General features: G+C 40.4%; 1 pseudogene; it reads right to left on the bottom strand.

Moving 5' to 3' along the window:
* Window positions 1-810: 810 nt before the first annotated feature.
* LOC100405868 (KH domain-containing RNA-binding protein QKI pseudogene) lies at window positions 811-1,634 on the bottom strand (annotated as a pseudogene).
* Window positions 1,635-17,247: the final 15,613 nt, after the last annotated feature.

Genomic DNA, 17,247 nt, shown 5'->3' with positions numbered 1-17,247 from the left:
CATTTAATAAAATAAAGGGTTTCTTTGTTCTTTTTCTTTTTTTTTTTTAAATAACACTTGAAAGTATAAAATGCTACATTTCCAAAAATACATACATTTTTTCTGCACCAGCACCCTTGTATAGTAAAAGTATCCACTTTTTGTTCATTTGTTTCAATGCACTACACTTTATCTACAATTCCATTACATGTATACATAGGCAAGCATGGCTTTTACATCTTTAATGATTTTTTTCTATACAGGGATGTTTTTAAAAAAATACTTGAATAGTTTGCCCAGTAATGTGACACATAATGCGTGTACCTTGTTCTTATATATTTTTTTAGAAGGTGTAAAATGAAGATTCAGTAATTGTAACTCAGATATTTATCTTTTGAAAAATAGTGTTGCCGTTTTGTTATTTGCATTACTTTTCAAAACTTGAGTTTCTCCTCTCATGGCACTCTTTCCTCTAATACTTCAAATTTTGGCAGGCAATATAAAAAAGACTGCAGCTTCTGCCCTTGGAGGACACTGTAGTGACTAAATAGCATATCAGATTTTGAATACTTTTTGAAATCACTTCACCAATGACATCCCTGACTGAAGGTTCATGCATCATCAGGCAGTACCTTCAGAGAGAGCTTTAACTTCACTATGAGAAGAAAAAGATTGCTAGAAATCTCTCACGGAAACTGCCTCTGTCATTGAGTAGTTAAGGGCCATCTGTCTCCCCTTCTTAAGAGAGGCCTTCTTACCATTTGCTTAGGGTGGGATATTAGAAAATGATCAGTGCTGTAGGATGAATTGGGCCTTATTGCTTTACTAGAACCACTTTCACACAAACAGGGAAAAAAAAAAAAAAGCTGAGTTTGAGGACAACAATTTCTTTGTCTTTTGTTTGGTTAGATGGTAAGATGAACTGACAAGTGCCTCAGCTTGCTGCACTGACGACAGGCAAGCAAAGGCGATTACCAGTTAACTGATCAGCAGGCAGGCATGGTCAGGTCATCATTGGGTGAAGAGTTCAGAGGTCAGAAGGTCATAGGTTAGTTGCCGGTGGCGGCTTGGTCAGCGGTCACAATCCTTTGGTAAGGATGGACACACATATCGTGCCTTCGAACTTTAGTAGCCACTGCACCTAATACACCACTAGGTTCAATAGGATACTCAAGGATTGATGTAGCTGGTGCCAATGTGTAAGGATACTCATAGGGTGTATAGATTAAGCCAGCTTCGGGTCCTGGAGGAACTATTGCAGCAGTTGGTTGAGGAGTTCCGTTTGGCATGACAGCGGTCTGTATCTGTCTGATCAAAGGCATTATGGTAGGGCCAGCTGGTGTAGGAGTACGCAGGGCAGCTGGTGGGAGAACCGGCGCAGGCCCAGTAATAATCCTTGGAGCAGCCTGGGCTGTTGGTGATTTAATGTTGGCATCTCTGTAGGTGCCATTCAGAATTACAAGCTCCATCAGCTACATCTTCTTCAGGCTGTCTTCTTCTGCTGCAGGTACCAATCACTTCTTTGCTTCTTCAACAGCTCTCTTCAATTTGATTTTTGCTCTGTTCTGACCATCTTCCACAGTGATTAGTACATGTAAATCTTCATTTAGATGCTCCCACTTGGGCTTGCCTCTATTTTGCTCCTCCTTTTTTTTTTTATTTTAATTTTATTTTTTATTATTTTTTTAATTGCATTTTAGGTTTTTGGGTACATGTGCAGAACATGCAAGATAGTTGCATAGGTACACATGTGGCAGTGTGTTTTGCTGCCTTCCTTCCCTTCACCCACATTTGGCATTTCTCCCCATGCTATCCCTCCCCAGCTCACCCCCCCGCTGTCCCTCCCCTATTCCCCCCAATAGATCCCAGTGTGTAGTGCTCCCTTCCCTGTGTCCATGTGTTCTCATTGTTCATCACCTGCCTATGAGTGAGAATGTGGGGTATTTCATTTTCTGTTCTTATATTAGTTTGCTGAGAATGATGTTCTCCAGATTCATCCATGTCCCTACAAAGGACACAAACTCATCATTTTTGATTGCTGCATAATATTCCATGGTGTATATGTGCCACATTTTCCCAGTCCAGTCTATCATCAATGGGCATTTGGGTTGGTTCCAGGTCTTTGCTATTGTAAACAGTGCTGCAATGAACATTTGTGTGCATGTGTCCTTATAGTAGTCATATTAGAATTAAAGGAGTTTTACATAATTTTGGAACATATGCCAATAATACATTTATACAAATAAAGCCCAAAGAAAGCTAAACATTATTTTCTATTTGCCAATGTTTCCCGTATGATTTTTATATGAAATAAGCCAGATGTTATTTTTGAGTTTTAGAGGACCTAATATTTAAAAGATTAGGCTAGAAAGAGTTATAATTTATAATTTGATTTTGGAAAGTTTGTCAATATCAAAGGTTTAAAACACTGGATATCATGAAATAGAATCTCAGGTCACCATAAGTCATTGGACCAAAATGATAATTTCAAAATCTTAAAAAGAAAAATCTTTACTCTGAGAGTGGAGACTTTGCTTTCCAAACAAGACCCAACAAAGATAACATGAAACTAACTGAATTTGTCTCTTTTTTCTTCTTCCTGTCCCCTCTGCCATTTATCCACAGGAGAAAATAAATCCCGTTCATTATTTTTTTAATATTACATAAAAATTGTCTTCCAAAGAGAAAACAAAATTTTATGCTTGCATTAGGTGTCTTCAGTGTTAAAGCTAGTTTTTTAAAATAAAATTTTATATCTTTATTCAGTTTTAATTAGTTTGCCTATAAGGTAAGATTTTCATAAACTTTTTAGAACCCTTTATGATTTTCCATCAAATAGCAGATCAGTTTTTTAAGAAAAACCTATTATTTGGATACACGGGCCCAGATTCTGGCCCATATCAGTATTATTTTAATGTTTTAACCTGTGGAAAGAGCTATTTTTTTTTTTTTTAAATCTTAGCCTACTTGTTTATACCCATAGAATTTTTTTCAAGATTAACCCTTTATAAACCCTTTTACTTTGCTTAAATCTTCAGTTTTGTTCTGTTACTTTGTTTAAGGCAGTCTTTAAAATCCTCCAAACTAGACAAAATTATATCCACCCTAACAAAAACCATATTCCTATTCCTTTTTATAATCTATTACTAAAAACACATTCCTATACACCTTGTATGTAAAACTGTTTCTTTAGTAACCTTAACTTCATGTTATAATGTTAACTCTTAACAACTTTTATTTTTAGTGAGAAACCTGATAAGTAAGCTATTTTAATTACATACTAGGGTGGAGCCTAGGACGTCAGACAGAAGTGAAGATAAGTCTCACTTCCTTTCAGCATAGCTAGGGGCATGGCTTTCCACATGTCCCCAGGTCCTATCTGTAGTCTAATGCTTTAAAGTAGGTAAACTGAACCATTTTCAAAATTTAAGAAAACTGTTTGACCTTAAAGCATTTATCAAATCTGATATCCGACCTTAATTTAGACCAGATGTCTATATTTTCAAGACCTTTTATAATAATCTTTAAAACTGTCTTTATTTCCAAAAGATTACTAAAGTCATGTGAACAAAAAGCAAAAACTCTATTTTTTTGGCAAAATGTTTAAGCGCTTTTTAAGCCAATTAATCAGAACTTTTTAATATATCAACATTATACACACACAACACATATAAACACAGACAGAGAAGATTTAGCACTTGCAAGATTTTTCATTTAGTTTCCTAGTTGGACGACTGGCCCAGGGTGGAGCCCTCGGAGGAATAGGAGCTGGAAAGCATGCGTTTCTAGGGCCTAATCAGACCTGAAGGCAAAGACAGAGCCCCAAAATTAAGTGTGCCATTTTACACTGGATGCTGGATCCCCAAAAGGAGGGAAATACTTCAGGAGAAGACAGGGCAGTGCTTTTACCAGCTGTGCATTTTACTGCAAGGCAACCTAAAGTCAGTCAGCCCATTTTGTAATTAGACCACCCCATTTGGGGTCTCATCTCTCAGTGGGGGGTGGGGATGTTTCCATATCTTCCAGGTGGCCAAGAGCATGCTTCTCTGATCCAAGTGTGCAGAGTCAAGATTCCTTCATAACTAATATTAATCATCTTCTAAAGTATATTTTACACTAGTTATTACATACCAAAGCTCTCTTAAGAAGTCATTTCTGATACCCCTAAAACTCAAAACTGTCAGATAACACAATGCGAAACAGAACTGAGACTTTGATTATGAAAGGGATGGACCTGCTTTTAATTCCTGGGGTTTTATGAGAAAAATAGAGGCTTTTCTTTGTTTGTTTGTTTGTTGTTTTTCCCAAAACAGAGTCTGTGGTGCCTCCTGTTTTTTCCAAGGAGTCCCAGGCACCAGAAAAGTTGTCTTAGGGCCTCTCATGTGTGCATTAAGATTGGCAAGACAGGAAAATGGAGAAAAATATTCAGTTGATTGAGAAGAAAAAAACCTTTTTCCAGAAAAAACAAGATCCAAGAATCGAAAAACATAAAAGCCTTTTTAAATATGTCTCTATCTTGTTTATTCACTTTTAATTTAGCTGACTTTTAACCATAGTTTTCTTTTAAAAAGTCCTTTCAAATTTTTTATTATCTGACTTTAGCCATGCCAAGCTGCCAATATATTTGGTTTTTGAATTTTACTACAGGTAACTTCCCACATGAAATTTATAAGTTTTAACTAAGGTTATAATTTAACCACGGTCACATAGGTGTCTCAAAGAGATGATAAGCAGTTTCTGTGTTTTGTTTTGTTTTTTTGTACAAGATTTAGAATCTCCTCCAGGGTAGTTTAGAGAAAGGAAAATTCAGCATGTAAAATCAGAAGCTAGCTATGCTGGGGGACAGGCGGAGGAATCTTAATAAATGGCAAAGTTACATAAAGAAATAACCAGAAAGGAATCATTGCAGAAGTCAAGAACAGAACCCAGGGTGCTATTGTTAAAAGGCAAAGCCTTAGCTAGTGAGATACAGCAGTGAGCAATTTTTATTGTTCTCCCCAGAAGGAGCCTAGAAAAGCCAATTTCAAGCTTGCAAAATTGCAACTTCTGTTCACTGCGGAACAACATTTTTAGGGCTATGACATGAATCCCCCAAATTCCTGTTTTTTAGATGGCAGAAACGAAGAGAAAGTATCCCCACATCGTCACGAGGTTAAGCTCTTAAGGACATAACAAAAGGCAGAGAAATTTCATCCAGTATTGGTTTCAGGGAACCATAGCAAAGTTTGTAACTGACCAGAGTGCCAGGCTGGCTTGAAAAGCAGGCTTATAGGGGTCCTAAACCCACATTCTATCCTGTGATACTCCTTTTTTAAATTACAGAGCAGAGAAAGACAAGTTCCTAGCACAAAGTACAACAGCTTTGCTACTCCTTAAGACTAGTCATATAATAGGTCGGGCGCCGTGGCTCAAGCCTGTAATCCCAGCACTTTGGGTGGCCGAGGCGGTTGGATACGAGGTCAAGAGATTGAGACCATCCTGGTCAACATGGTGAAACCCTATCTCTACTAAAAATACAAAAAATTAGCTGGGCATGGTGGCATGTACCTGTAATCCCAGCTACTCAGGAGGCTGAGGCAGGAGAATTGCCTGAACCCAGGAGGCAGAGGTTGCAGTGAGCCGAGATCGCGCCGTTGCACTCCAGCCCGGGTAACAAGAGGGAAACTCCATCTCAAAAAAAAAAAAAATATATATATATATATATATACTAGTCATATGAATCTTTTTTCTATTAATCAAACCCTTGCAGATAGACAAATGGTAACATTTACTGTTTACACAGACAGAGAAAGAAAGAGAGAGAGAGACCAGAAAGTTGGCTGGTAAGAATTTCTTCCCCGTTTTGCTGGCATGCCAGGTTTCTGGGCTCCCTCTCTCTGCAGCTTCCAGAAGAACAGAGTGGATTCCAATGACCCTGCTCATCATATCATAGCTGTGGGGTTCAAGCCACTTTACAAGGGAAAATCACCCTTTCCTGTTTTATGGAACCATAGGCAAAGTTCTTAATTTGCAAGATGCTGCCCAACAGTCTCCACGGGGAACCAGATGAACATTTTTTTATCCCAGCAAAATACATATAACAAAACAAACATGAGTCACCTCATTCAGGACCCAATATCAACCTGGTAAAGCTCAAATTTTTTCCTGTTGGTCCCTGTTATTGATCCACTCCAGGCGGGGAGGGATGACCTCTGAACAGTAATTCACAATGGAGTCTCTGGGCAAGGTGAATAGCCAAGAGTCACCCTGAGAGAGACAGGCCTGTTGAGCTTTCTTTAGGGCTCGCCGAATGTAACCAGACAGATGAGGAGGATTCTCTGAGTTAGGCCTGTTGGACTTCTGTTAGCAATCCCTTCTGAGATCCTTTCCACATAAACAAACACACACAAAGATGAGATGGACAGAAGGTCTTCCAATCAGATCCCTAACCAAGAACTTCAAGAGTATCCCTTCCAAACTATTCTCCATCTGAGAAACCTCCTCAGAATCTTCCTGATTGAGGCCAAGTCTCCCAAACCAAGACTCTTCCTACTAGTTAGAAAGAACCAATTGAGCCCCCACCCCCCAGGAGCTGAACAGGCACCCCACAATGGGGTTACAGGCACCCCACAATGGGGTTACAGGCACCGTGGTGGAGCTACAAACAGACACCTTGCAATGGGGCTACAGAACCAGTCAGGAGAAGGAAGGAGTTGTTGGCAGCACCAACCCCCGTGTGGCTACAGACAGACACCCCCTGATAGGGCTAGTTAAAGGACGTCTCCCCATGACTATTTCTCCATTGCAAGTAAACACATGCACATTGGATCGGCAGTGCCCTGCCATTAGAGAGCGTAACAGAGTCAGCCCCCAGTCTGAGAGAACTAGGCAGCCAGCAACTTGGGCTGACTTCTGGATTCATCACTGAAGATGGGCCACTGAACTATGGGCAGGTAGCCACAAATTTGTAATTCACCTTGCCTGCTGCCTAGACAGAGCCAATTAATCAAGATAGAAAAATTGCAGTTGAGAAAGAGTAATTCACGCAGAGCCAGCTGTGTAGAAGACCAGAATGTTTTTGTGTGTGTCTTTTGATTTGCTTTTTTGTTTTTGAGACAAAGTCTAGTTCTGTTGCCAGGCTGCAGTGCAATGGCACAATCTCAGCTCACTGCAACTTCAGCCTCCTGGGTTCAAGCAATTCTCCTGCCTCAGCCTCCTGAATAGCTGGGACTACAGGCACACACCACCAAGCCTGGCTAATATTTGTATTTTTAGTCGAGATGACGTTTCACCATATTGGCCAGGATAGTCTCGATCTCTTGACCTCGTGATCCACCCAGCTCAGCCTCCCAAAGCGCTGTGATTACAGGTGTCAGCCACCACCCTGAGCTGAGACCAGAGTTTTATTATTACTCAAATCAGTCTCCCGGAGCATTCATGGAGCAGAGTTTTTAAGAATAACTTGGTAGATGGGTGTGAGGGCGGGGGGCAAGCCAGTAAGCTAGGAGTGCTAATTGGTCAGGGATGAAATCATAGGGAGTTGAGCTATCTTCTTGCACTGAGTCAGTTCCTGGGTGGGGGCCACAAGATCACTTGAGCCAGTTTATCCATCTAGGTGGTGCCAGCTGATACATGAAGTGCAGGGTCTGCAAAATATCTCAAACACTGATCTTAGGAGCAGTTTAGGGAGGGTCAGAATCTTGTAACCTCCAACTGGATGACTCCTAAAATGTAATTTCTAATCCTGTAGCTAATGTTAGCCTAGTCCTTAGGCTAGAAGAAGATCTGCCTTGGGAAAGGGCTGTTACCGTCTTTGTTTAAACTACATACTACAAACTAAGTTTCTCCCAAAATTAGTTTAATCTTATGCACATGAATGAATAAAGACAGCTTGGAGGTTAGAAGCAAAATAGAAAAAAAAAAAAAAAAAAAAAGAAGCAAAGGAGGTTTCAGGTGTACATGTGTAGATTCGTTATACAGGTAAGTTGAGAGTCATGGTGGTTTGGAGTACAGATTATTTCATCACTCGAGTAAGCATAGCACCTGATAAATAGTTTTTTCATCTTACCCCTGCCCCACCCTCCACCTTCAGGTAGGTCTGTTACTCCCTTCTTTGTGTCTAGATGTACTCAATGTTTAGTTCCCACTTATAGGTGAGAACATGAGGTAATTTGGTTTTCTGTTCCTGTGTTATTTGCTTAGTATAATGGCCTCCAGCTCCATCCTTATTGCTGCAAAAGGCATGATCTCACTGTTTTTTTGACTGTGTGGTATTCAATGGTGTTTACGTACCACATTTTTATTATCCATTCTATTGTTGATGGGCATTTAGGTTGACTCCATGTCTTTGCTATTGAGAATAGTTCTGTGATGAGCATAAAATTGCAGCTGTCTTGATGGTAGAATGATTTATATTTTGGGGGGTATATACCCCAGAATGGAATTGCTGGGTTGAATGGTAATTCTGTTTTAAATTATTTGAGAAATCACCAAACTGCTTTGCACAATGATGGAACTAATGTACATTCCCACTAGCAGGGTATAAGGATTCCCTTTTTTCCACAACCTCATCAGCATGTTGTTTTTTTGACTTTTAGATAATAGCTATTCTGACTGGCATGAAATGGTATCTCATCATGGTTTTGATATCCATTTCTCTAGTGATGAGTGATGTTGAGCATTTTTTATATGCTTGTTGGATATGTGTATGTCTTCTTTTGAGAAGTACCTATTCATGTCCTTTGTCCACTTTTTAATTGAGTTGTTGATTGGTATTTTTGCTTGTTGACTGGTTTAAGTTTCTTATAGATTCTGAATGTTACACCGATGTCAGATGCATAGTTTGAAAATATTTTCCCCTGTTTACTCTGTTGATATTTTCCTTTGCTGTGTAGAAGCTCCTTAGTTTAATTTGATTCCACTTGTTTATTTCTGTTTTGTGCAGTTGCTTTTTGCATCTTTTTCACAAAATCTTTGCCAGGTCCTGTGCCTAGAACGGTATCTTGTAGGTTGTCTTTGAGGATTTTTATAGCTTTAGGACTTTAGTTCATCTGAATTGATGTTTTCTATTTGGTGCAAGGAAGGGGTCTAGCTTCAACCTTCTGCAATGGCTGTGGTTATTCCAGCACCATTTATTCAATAGTGAGTCCTGTCTCCATTGCTTCTTTTTGTCAATTTTGTCAATGATCAGATGGTCGTAGGTGTGTGGCATTATCTCTGGGCTCTCCATTTTGTTCCATTTATCTATGTGTCTGTTTTTATACTAGTACTATGCTATTTTGATGACTGTGGCCTTGCAGTGTAGTTAAAAGTTGAGTAACATGATGCCTCTTTATTCTTTTTATTTATTCTTTTTGCTTAGGATTTATTCTTTCTAGCTAAAAATGAAAACCACATGATCATCTCAATAGATCAGCATGCTTAGCTTGATCATGCTTGGTGTGCTTCACTTTATTCTTTTTCCTTAGAATTGTCTTAGCCATTGAGACTCCTGTGGTTCCATATGAGTTTTAAAATAGTATTTTCTAATTATCTGAAGAATGTCATTGCTAGTTTGACAGGAAGAGTATTGAATCTGTAAATTGTTTTGGGCAGTATGGCCATTTTACCAATACTGATTTTTCCTATCCATGAGCATGGAATGTTTTTCCATTTGTTTGTGTCATCTCTGATTTTTTTTTGAGCAGTGTTTTTAAATTCTCATTGTAGAGCTCTTTCGCCATCCTTATTAGCTGTATTCCTAGGTATTTTATTTTTTCTGTGCAATTGTGAATGGAATTGCATTCTTGATTTGGCTTTCAGCTTGCATGTTGTTGATATATAAGAATGTTACTGATTTTTATATTGAATTTTGTATCCTGAAACTTTGCTGAAGTTGTTTATTAGATAAAGAACCTTTTTGACAGAGATTTTGCTGTTTTCTAGGTATAGAATTATATTATCTGCAAACAGAAATAGTTTAACTTCTTATTTTTCTATTTAGATGACTTTTATTTCTTTCTTTTGCCTGATTACTCTGGCTAGGACTTTCAGTACTATGATGAATAGGAGTGGTAAGAGAAGGCATCTTGTTTTATTCTGGTTTCTAAGGGGAATGCTGCTTCTAGTTTTTGCCCATTCAGTATGATGTTGGCTGTGGGTTTGCCATAGATGGCTCTTCTTATTTTGAGGTATGTTTCTTCATTGTCAAGTTTGCTGAGGGTTTTTAACATGAAGGGATGAATTCTACAATCTATTGACATAATCATGTGGCTTTTGTTTTTAGTTTTGTTTATGTAATGAATCACATTTATTGATGTATGTTGAATCAACCTTGAATCCCAGGTATATAGCCTACTTCATCATGGTGGATTAACTTTTTGATGTGCTGCTGGATTTGGTTTGCTAGATTTTGTTGAGGACTTCTATGTGTATGTTCATCAAGGATATTGGCCTGAAGTTGTTTGTTCGTGTGTGTATGTCTGTGTGTGTGTGTGTGTGTGTGTGTGTGTGTGTGTGTCTGCCAGTTTTAGGTATCAGGATAATGTGGCTTCACAGAATAAGTTATGGAGGATTCCTTCCTCCTCAATATTTTGGAATAGTTTCAGTAGGAATGGTACCAGCTCTTCTTTATATGTCTGGTAAAATTTGGCTGTAAATTTGTCAGGTCCAGAGTTTTTTCTGGTTGGTTTTTTTTATTGTGGATTCAATTTTGAAACTCATTATTGGTCTGTTCATGGTTTCAGTTTCTTCCTGGTTCAATCTTGGGAGACTGTATGTTTCCAGTAATATATCCATTTCTTCTAGGTTTCCTAGTTTGTCTGCATAGAGGTATTCATAATAGTCTCTGAGTAGTTTTTGTGTATCTGTGGAATTGGTGGTAACATTCCCTTTGTCATTACTGTTTGTTTATTTGGTTCTTTTCACTTTTATTTAAAGCATTAGTCTAGCTAGTGGTCTATCTATCTAATTTATCTTTTCAAAGAACCAACTATGGATTCGTTGATCTTTTGTATGATTTTTCACACCTCAATTTCCTTCAGTTCAGCTCTGATTTTGGTTATTTCTTGTTTTCTGCTAGTTTTAGGGTTGGTTTACTCTTGGTTACCTAGTTAAGTTGTCCCCAACCTTTTGGCACCAGGGACTGGTTTTGTGGAAGACAATTTTTTCATGAATGCAGGTGCATGGATGGTTTTGGGATGAAACTGTTCCACCTCAGATCATCATGCATTAGCTCGATTCTCATAAGGAGTGGGCAACCTAGATTTCTTGCATGTGCAGTTCACAATAGGGTTCATGCTCCTGAGAAGCTTAAGTGATGACTGATCTGACAGGAGGTGGAGCTCAGGTGGTCATTCTCACTTGTTTGCCACTTACCTCCTGCTATGCAGCCTGGTTTTTATGGGCGAGTTGCTTGTTTTATCTTTCTCTCTTTTAGGAACACCAGTAAGTCATATATTTTGTCTCTTTATATAATCTTACATTTTTAAAGATTTTGTTTATTCTTCTTAACTATTTTTGCTGCATTTTTGTCTAAGTCAGTTATTTCAGAGGACTAGCCTTTGAAGTCTGAGATTCTTTCCTCGGTTTGGTCAATTCTGATGTTGATATTTGTGATTGTATTCTTATATTCTTAAAGCGAGTTTTTCAGCTCTATCAGTTAAGTATGGTTCTTTCTTAAAATGGCCATTTTATCTTTAATCTCCTGTATTGTTTTGTTATATTCCTTAGAATCCTTTGATTGGGTTTCAACTTTCTCCTGAATCTCAATGATCTTCATTCCTATCTATATTCCGAACTTTATTATTGCTATTTCAGCCTGGTTAAGAACTTTGTGGGGGAACTAGTGTGGTTGTTTGGAGGTAAGAAGACACTCTGGCTTTTTGAGCTGCCAGAGTTATTGTACTGGCTCCTTCTTATCTGTGTGGGCTTATGCTCTTTCAGCCCATAAAGTTGCTGTCCTTTGAGTGGGTTTTTCTCCTTTATCTGCTCTGATGTTGTTGGGGGTTTGATTGTGGTACAAAGTGGGTTCAGTCAACTGGGTTCATTTATTGAAGATTTTAGGGACCCAAGGCTCAGCTCAGCTGCTCTGGGATCCATGCTATAACTCTGGGGGCTGGTATCAGGCCCGGGGTTTTTTTCTCTGGCCTCTGGAATTTAAGCATCTGCTACATTCGAGAAGCCTATGTGCTCCTGGCCCATTGGCCACAACACTCTGATGGGTAGTGCCAGCCAAAGTTCTTCATCAGGGCAGTGGCAGCAGGATCCATGTTCATTCCATTGCCAGCAGCAGCAGCAGCAGCAGCAGCATGGGGGGAGCAAGCATGGAGGTGGGGTGGGGTGCTGGTAAGTGTGGTGCTGCTGGTCTCCATGCATCTATCACACAAGTGGCAGTGGCAGTGCAAGGTCTGGGGCAGGAGACAGGGCTGCTGGCATTCATGTGCTTGTCTGCAGCAGTTATGGTGTTGGCATAGGGGAAGGGTGCTGGCAGATACAGGGTGCTGGCATGTGCAGGGCGCTGGCCTCTTTGCATGTGTTTGTACTGGCAGCAGTGGTGTCATGGGTTGGGGTGCAGGGCCGTTGGCCTCCATGTGCACGTTCATGATAGCATGGGGCAAGGGGAGGGAGACACGCTCAGGCCAGCAGCGGTGGTGCAGTAGGGTGCACATGCACATGTGTACCAGTGGGGGAAGTAGAGGCAAGATCCATGCAAGCACATACTCACCAGCAAGATGGTGGGATTGTGGTGGTAGGGGTTGGCCATAGAATGGGGGCAGGTACAATGGGGAAAGGGTGTGGGTGGGGTGGTGTGTGTTGGCAGCGGCTGTTCTGTTGGAGCTCTCTGACAGCCAGGTGCAGTTGGCTAGTATGCAGGCCTCAAGGAGTCACTCCAGTTGGGCACTTGAGGCTTCACTGCAAGTGGGCATGGACAGGATTGGGCCCTGGGGGAGGTCAGCAGATAGGAGAGTCTCAGATTGGACTGGCACCATCTTACCAGCAAGACTTCCCTGCTCTGTTCGGACCCAGCAGTTCCCCTAAGGCTAAAGCCTCCTAGGAGACAATAGAGAGCTTTGGGGAAGGAGTGTCCTTGGCCATGCTCCACTGCAGACATTCTCACACCAAGCTCTTTGGGCTCTGCACAGGCTGGATTCCTGCTCCTACCATCTCTCCAAGCAGCTGTTTATGCCAGCTCAAATGTGCATGGGGATCATTGGGTCTCCTGATGCCAGGATTCCAGAGGTCTATGGCACTCTTTGCCTGTCCAACTGACCTCTTCCCCATGAGTGGTTGAGGATCAGGAACGAGTCCCAGTGCATGGTAGCCCTGGGCAGGGTTCCTAGCTTCCTCCTCCTTCAGACCAGCGTCTGTGTCCTCCCTCTGAACCCTGTCAATATCTTCCTTCCAATGATCTGCTAGGAATGCACCAGTTTTTCCAACGTCCTCCTCCCTGGGTGGCAGATGCTCCCCTCCTGGCTGCCTATAGCTGGCCATCTTGCCAAGAATCCTCTCTCCCAACCTTTAAGCCTTCTCAAAGTCACCCTTCTCACTGGGAATAGAGCCCTAGGAAAACATAGTAAATCATTTTAGCTCCAAGTAACTAATATCTTACTGTCTGTTAGGGGTAGTAAAAGTAGAGACAGAAGACATATGAAGACCAATGATTTCAAAGAAACTTGTGATAAATTCATGATTGCTATCTATCCCTTATAGACATGAGATGGAGATATTTATGAATGTTTATAACATAACCACCCCATGTTGACTGGGAGGAGGCCTTTCTGCCCTGCCAAAAACTGTCCCTGAGATGTTTGAGGGTCTGGAGATAATAAGGCATTTCTGTAGGCAATAATAAGATTCATTCTTGGTGACAGAGATCCTTCTGTCACCTTCTAAAGGAAACTTCTTTAGAACTTTCCATGCCCCTGGCTTCTGCTCCTGATGAGAGTTTCTGGAGCAGGTGGTGTGAAAAAAAATTTTGGCTCAGATACTGAAACATCTTCCACAAATACTGAATTACCACATCAGGTTTTTCAATGATTTCGTGTCTCAGCAACAGAATTTTAAAAGGTTTGAGTACTGCTTCTCATTTCTAACCATTCTCTACTTCTAAAAATTTAATGGTGGAAATTTCAATGAAAAATGATGACATGCTTATTAAAATATTTGGAAAATACACTAAATTAGAGAGGCAAAACAATTTCTGCTAATATTTTGGCTTATTATCATCCTGCAATTTTATTATGAATAGCTTTTACATTTTTTTGTTTGCTTTACTTAGTAGTAATCATGCTGTATCCACACTTTTGTATCCCTAAGTATAAAATTATAATAACACAGCCGAAGCTTTTCCCATATCATTATAAGCAGTTCATAAATATCAACTGTGTTTAGCACACTTGATTGAATCATTTCCTTACTGTTGGACATATAGGTTGTTTGCACCTTTTGAAAAATGCTGTGATGAACATCTTTGTAAATAAAACTTTTCCCACACTGGGGAGTGTTTGCTCAGTGTATATCAGTGGAACGGGAGCCACTCTGTTCATGTATGTAAATCACCCTTGCCAGCAGCTGATAAAGCAACTGTGCAAATTAGAAAGAGGCACCCTTTCCACTAGACACTCAACCGCCATCTACAGGAAAGTTGCCTCCATAATTTTGCTTACACTTCCTGGGAGGTGAATGGTGCCTCTTGGAATTGTACAAAACACAACTTGTACAACTGTAAGTGGCAGACCTAATGTAAATATTTCTAAGATTCCAAATTTCTTTCCAAAAATTTTATAGTAATTTATTCTCGTAATGGAATCTGTGAGTATGCCATTTTATCTCATCTTAATTCATATGGAGAATTATATTAATTATTCTCATTTTATAAGGGCAATGGCACTTTATCTTAATTTATATTTAGCTAGATTATTAATGAAGTTTAAAGTAGTCAATGTACTTATTGCAGCTTTCTCTAAGGACAAAACACTTACTTGTAGCAGAAATAGGATTTTTTTTTGTTTTTTTCAACAAAGAGATACTAAGCAGAAGTGGATAACTAAGGCCAGATCTGGCTCCGAGCTAGACAGAAGGTGTTTCATGGCACATGCCCAAGACTTGTGCTTTCAGTCTCTGTCGCTGGAAAAACATGTAATTTGATCTGCATGTTTTTCACCTTTCCTTCTGAGGACTCCCCCTGCTCTTCCATGTCACTTCTGAGCTTCTCAGGGAGTCCAGAGTGTGTCCTATGAGGAACCCACAGGGGGAGGATGCCCAGCATGATTTGCCCTGATGGAAGCATCTTACCTTGCTCAGCTGCCCACCAGAGACCCGAGAGATTGTGGATACACATGAAATGAATTCAGTGCTTAAAAAGCTTTTCCCCCTGCACTTTGAGCCACCTGTGGAGCCGGAAGTTCGTGGTCTGCCTGTGATTCCTCCCTGAAGCCCTTGACCCACAGAAAAGCTGAGTCAGTGCTGCCCTCTCCACACTGTGAGGCCCTCTCAGCTAGTGCCTGTGCTAAGAATTTATTAATCCAACAGATGTTTCTAAGTTCCTGTGGTGTTTCAGGAACTGCTTTAGGCACTGCAGATAGTGGTCAGCAAGAACAGACAAGCTCCCTGCCCTCAAAGAGCTCCTAGAAATTGGCAAGGAAGAAAAACAAGTGATCAAGTAAATGAGTGGGTAAATAAGATCTGAAAAGTGATGTCCTCGTGAGTGACTGAATTGGCAGGTGCTGTAGAGTGAGTGGTCAGTGAAGTCTCTTTTTAGAAGATCATGCTGGAGACCTGAATGACCTGAATGACTTTGTAAATGACTGGGTAGAGGAATAAGGAAGGAATTAGTATCTATGGAGACATTATCATGTACTTCATGGATATGATTTTATTTAACCCACATTACAAGGTGTAAGGTGGTACCTGATACTCACAGGGATTAAGTAAGTTGCCCAGGGTCTTGCAGCTTGTAAGAATCAGAACCAAATTTGTGGACAGGTGGGTGCATGTTCAAAGCCTGTGCTCTTTCCATCAAATCTCATAATCATCTGTGAAAGAGGGCTGATAGACCAGGGGCAGAGCAGCTGCAGTGGTTGGGGAATTTGGCACTGGTGAGAGAGGATAAAACCAATGACCACAGTTGTCCCCTGACTTTTAATCTAAAGTTCTCTGTAATTATAATTGCAATGGCTCTTGGTGGGAAGGACTGGCCTAGTGAATAGAGAAACATAATTTATTGGTATATAAAGTCTTACCTGTTATCTCCTCTACCTCCAGGATAGTCATCCTCTATTGAGGAGATAGATGAACATTTCTATTTTATCATTTTGACCATCAATAGATAAAGACCCAAGTTGGAGCACAGCTAGATCCTCATGAAGACCATTCTATTCTGGCAGTGCTGAGCCTTCTGGGAACTGTTTTGGCTACAGGTTGACTCCAGGGTTCTTTTGGGTTAGAATAATTCTGGAAAGGATGGGGGCAAAATAACCAACCTAGAGACTATTAGTGTGGCTCTCAAGCCCTGGTGTCTTTCATAAGTGATCTATGTCATAGGTCATTGACATTTTATGATACCAAATGCAGGAAGGAAGGCACTAGGGCCCTGTGACCACTGTGCCTGTTTGGCACGGTGGCCATCACGCAAGATGTGCAGGCCTGAGATTTACTGTGTCCAGGCCCAGCAGGGGCCAGTGGAAACTTTAACAGCTTAATTGTGTTCTTACTCAGTCACCCACAGCTAATGCATCTTCCTGGCAAAGAAGATGTCTCCATAAGGAGCACAACGGGGCAGATTGTTATTGTAAGAGCTTGCCAAGGTCTGCTCTAAGTCATCCCTGAACCAGTGATAATAAACCAAATTGCTACAAATAGACACCACTTTGCAGAATGTGAGCAGTCCAAGGGAAGCTTTTGACTTGGGGAGCAGAGGCAAAAGTGTGATGACTATCAGATTTGGAGAGAAGGAATTTAAGTTTATCTTGTGAGAGAGCAGCAGAGTCCACTGTGAAATACAGTGAATTGCTCCCTTTTTTGAATTCCCGAGTTTACATTAAGCCTCCTCAAACCATAGTTTGTAGTTTTGACAGTATGCTCCAACTGATTGGATAGGTTTGCAGTCTTAGGACACTGGACCACTTCAGAGATTAAACATTGGAGTTCTTTGATGAATAAGGCTGAAGTTTAAGAAGCAGAGAGAAATTTTGATCCTGTCTTGCAAGAGGGATGTGCGATGAAGATTGAAACTAAAGATATCCTTGGAAAGAAATGATTTGGATGTGGCCAGTGTTGTTTGGTCTTGCTCAGTTTAGTCTGACATTTATT

Source organism: Callithrix jacchus, chromosome 12 (genome assembly GCF_049354715.1).
Source record: "Callithrix jacchus isolate 240 chromosome 12, calJac240_pri, whole genome shotgun sequence".
NCBI classification, from domain to species: Eukaryota; Metazoa; Chordata; class Mammalia; order Primates; family Cebidae; genus Callithrix; species Callithrix jacchus.
The sequence above is the reverse complement of the archived record's forward strand: the minus strand, read 5'-3'. Positions and strand labels throughout refer to the sequence as shown.